The sequence below is a fragment of the Colossoma macropomum genome, unplaced genomic scaffold (genome assembly GCF_904425465.1).
Source record: "Colossoma macropomum unplaced genomic scaffold, Colossoma_macropomum, whole genome shotgun sequence".
NCBI classification, from domain to species: Eukaryota; Metazoa; Chordata; class Actinopteri; order Characiformes; family Serrasalmidae; genus Colossoma; species Colossoma macropomum.
Genome location: NW_023494789.1, coordinates 11108784 through 11113766, shown reverse-complemented (window position 1 = coordinate 11113766; position 4983 = coordinate 11108784).

Here is a 4983-nt window from a genome sequence, read left to right as displayed (position 1 = left end):
ATAAACGGTCTGATCCTCTTAGCAACTTCCCCTAGGAAGTGAAAGAACTTTAGGGAAAGCACCAATGAAGAAAGATTTACCTAAAAGCAAAACTCTGCAAAATATATACGACACAAGGAAGAATTCTCATTGTCCCCTAATAAAAATATACAGGTCAGCCAGAGACCACCCTTCATGTACTTCATGTGTCAAGTTCATTTTCTAGGAGATGTTTCTGATGAGATCAGATATAAGATAATGCACTCGTATAAAGAAAGGGAAACTCAGAGGAAAATACAGGGAAAAACAGGAGTTTCCAAAACTGGATTAAAAAATGATTAAAAGCTCCAGAGAAAAAATACTCCTAACAGCCACCTTCAAGACCTGGTAGACACCAAAACTGTCCCCATCAGATAAACAGCACTTAAAGCTTTCATCTTTGAGAGAAAAGAGAAAATCAAGCTGCTTCAGAACTGAAAAAATCCACAGGAGTAGTATGTATCCTACACTGTCTTTCAAATGTATGATTTATGACCCTGATTTATGACCGGATTTATGACCTGATCTATGACCCCTGTGTGACAGGCATGTCAGTTTTGATTGCCAGGTCATTTTTATGACCCCTCTGTGACAGGTTGAATTATGACCCCTCCGTGACAGGCCAGTTTATGACCCCCCTCTCTGTGACAGACCAGTTTGAGGGACAGGTCTGCCTGAGGTGGGTGTTTTTTTGACACTGTCGTTGTAATCTTACAACATATCATAAACAACAAACTGAAGGAAACGTGTCTTGGTTGTGAAGTTGACCACCCCAGTCAACTTCGACATTCGTGTCTGTTTGAGCCAGATATCTTCTTCTTTGAAAAGCACTATGACGATATAACACAGACATTGTTCACGCCTGGATTGAAACATGCTATCGCGGGGCTTCTAAAGTGTTTTGGAATACAGCTACCTCTTCCAAAAATTCAAGGATGTGCTGAAACAGTTGTCTGTGAATTGCGGAGCGAGCCATACATTGTGGAAAAGTTGCATGAAATAAGAGAAAATCTGGTTGATCACATATCTGGGCAGTTTGTCACTGATGCTGTTGACTGTTGGAAAGCTGGTTCAAACACCTGCAGTGCTGTTTAAGACAAATAGGGAATGTTTGTGGATTCCAGGGTCTGGCGGACCATGTGTTGAAACACCGTGTGAACTACGAATTGACCAATTTGTTGTATAAAGGTATTGGGGATTGTGTGGTCGATTTTAGACTCTTTAATAGTGTGTATGAAGTTGAAGCTAAACGTTTACAAAATTTCAAGAATCAAATGGATGTTGTCAAATCAGTGACAGATGAATGGGGGCACTTGACGCAGTTATGTATAGATTCTAATGAATCAACCTATGTGACAATCAGTAGGGTTCTGTCTATTACGCCTGATGTCAAAAAACAAAATTACGCATTTTGCTACAGGTAGTGAACTAAAGGCTAGTGTCGCAGAGCGTTTCAATAGAACTCTAAAAAGTCATATGTGGCGATATCTAATGGCTGTAAATTCCAAAAGGTACATTGATATTTTACAAGACATAGTGTGTGGGTACAACAACAGTCACCACAGAAGTATAAAAATGAAACCAGCTGATGTAACCAAAGAAAATGAATCTTTTGTGTTTAAAACGTTGTATGGTGTGAAAAAAAAAAAGAAAACTAGACAAGGAAACTATATTTAAGTATAAGATTGCCGATGTTGTGCGAATTTCTAAAGTCAGGGGTCCCTTTACAAAGGGGTATGAGGAGAACTATACACATGAATTTTTCACTGTATCAGACCGCATCCTTCGACAACCGCCCTTTTAGAGATTGAAAGATTATGATGGTGATATTATACAAGGCTGTTTCTATGAACAAGAGTTGCAAAAAATAAATGTGCCTGGAGATAAAACATTCAAAGTTAAAAAGATTTTAGTGAAATGGTTAGGTTGGCCATCCAAATTCAACAGCTGGGTTTCTGAAAATGATGTAGTGGACATGCAAAAACCTTAAAAGATGTATCACATTGCGAATGTGTTCATTACAACAAATGACAAACACGGGTGACAATGGTTTTGCATTACTTTGCCATGCAATTTATCGATGTCAGTATACCCTGACAATCAAATTTCTAATTACAGAACAAAACTGGCAAAACCAATTGATTTAAAAGGTGAAAGTGGGTGTTTTAGAGTTTCAGTACCCACGGACGTGGAAAACATTTGATGAAGATGACACGACATTTATAGTGATTGATAAAAACGCTTCAAAAATAACAAAAATAAAATTACCTGTCGGATATTATAAAGACATACCTGTGTTGATAGATGAGATTAATTTTAAACTATCATCACATTCAGTATTTATTGGTTACTATCAAATAAGACACACAATTTATATTAAGACAAGACCTGGCATAGGTTTAGTATTTGATGCAAAACTAGCTATTATCTTAGGTCTAAAACCAGCGGTGATCAAGAAGGTTTTCAGAAACAGTACGCACCGCACTCAGCCGACATCTATGGGGGTTTCTACACACTGTATGTTTACACAGACATCATCGAATACCAAACAGTTTGAGACTCCTTTGTGCCTCTGTTAAGATGTGTACATATATCAGGGCACATCCACAACGTTGTCACTGTTAGATACAACAAGCCACACTGCATGTCAACAACTAAGACACACATTAACGACATTACTATAGAGGTGAAAACTGATCAAAACCAACACGTCAATTTTTCATACAGGAAAGTGGTTGTAAATCTACATTTTAGACCTGTAAAACAACCAACCGGGTTTCAAAATGGAGTCTTTCAACACGTATACAATGGACCCTGAACGCTATGTCTCTTACTACCAAAATCATGTCTGAAGAATGTATTAAATCGGAATTGGATCTATTTACAGTACCTTTAACACAAACGGCTATCGTTTTTCATAGCTGGACATGGCGAAGATTATACAGATTTGAATAACACATTCACCTTAAAATCATGAAACCCGATGGAAGCGACATTGATGACGGTGCGTCTGTTGGTTTGATAAACTACCCCAGAGCGACAATATTTTCACAGGTCGATGTATCCCTAGGCGACAGACTGATATCACAGAGTTCGAGCACGTACCCATACCGCAGTATCATAGAGTGTCTAGCTAACTATGGTCGTGATACCCTGGAAACTGTTTTCTCTGCTGGACTCTTTTATCTGGACACCGCAGGGCATATGGATGAAACAAACCCTGCTAGGAACAACGGCGGTTTGACAAAAAGGGCCACATTTACAAATGCTTGTAATGTGGTAGAACTGCTGACCCCGATTCATAGTGACATATTTTTTCAAGAGAAACTGATGTTTAATGGTGTGGATATAAAAATACGTATGGCGCGTAGTAAAGATGAATTCTGTCTAATGCGACATGATGCAATAGCTTACAGTAACAAAGTAAACATTCTCTCGGGATCTTTATTTGTTAAAAAAGTGTTGGTATCACCAGCTGTAAGGCTGGGTCATGCTCAGGCATTGCTGTCATCGACGGCTAAATATCCGATCGATAGAGTATGTTTAAAAATTTTCAATACCCGCTAGAACACGTGTTTCTAACCAAGAAAATTTGTTCTTGGGGACTCTACCAAAGTCTATGATAATAGCGGTGGTTGACAATGACACGTTCACAGGTGCATACAATAAAAATCCTTTGCATTCAAACATTATGATTTGGAGTTTCTTGCGGTCTATGTAGATGGTCAGCAATATCCAGCTAAACCGCATCAACCCGACTTCCAGTCTGGCTCTGCCGTACGTGAATTTTATCAGTTAGCACTCGCATCTGGAAGGCATCTGAAAAACCAGGCTGATCTACCCAGAGAACACTGGCTTGCAATCTATATAAGTGAAGATCGTGTCGGGTGTTTTTTCGACAGTTTTGGAAATGGACCAGACCATGACAAGTTCCCTAAAATGAGTAGTGGCTTTCTTAAAACATCATGCATAACACAACAGTATTCAACAGACAAGTACAATATTTTATATCAACCACTTGTGGTCAACACTGTGTGTTTTTTCTACACCACATGGCTAATGGAGAAGTGATGACTAAATATAGTTTCGATTTAATAAAAAATGACAATATGGTTTCAACAAAAAAATTGTATCCGTGTGTTTGTAAGAACAGAATGTTTACATGTGTCCAGCATGTTCAAACAGGGTGTAGGTTTATTGTATAATTGTGTCCCTATATGATGTAATGGTTGATAAATAAAAACAAACAAAACAAAGAATTTCAACTCAGAGTCATTTATTTACAAATATGTAACATCAGTGAAACATCGATTTAACACAGTATTTTCTGAAACATATTTACATAGTCATGATAAAAACTATATATATATATATATATATATATATATGTATATATATTTATATATATATATATATATATATATATATATATATATATGTTAAACAAATAAATGAAATACATAATCAAACAAACAAACAAGAAAGAAACATTTTAGAAGCTTAACCATTTACTTCTGTCTGGGGGAGATAAATGCTGAGGTTTCAACACTCTTAACAGGTGTTTGTGAAACGTCTTTTGTCGGTGTAGCATAACCATCAAACTTTTTATTTTTAAACAAAATAATTTTTTGTCTTACATGCTTGTTTGGTATGGTAGAAAGAGCTATATTTAAAACAGCAAAAGCCTCTAGAAACTCATCCCAACCCAGCGCTAACCCTGTGCGGTGCTGTGATACTTTTCACCAAGTCCAGAATATGTGACCCAGGGATTAGATTATTTCTCCTGATTCATTCCAAGAAGACACAGCTTTTGATTTAGACATTTTATCTGAAACATACTGAACATTCCTCCTGCTTCGTGAGGGTAAATTTCTAAGAACATCAATAATTACATCATTTTTGTCATTGGTCTGATCAACAACATTTACATCCTTATTAACATTATCTGCGGGTGGTAATGACAAT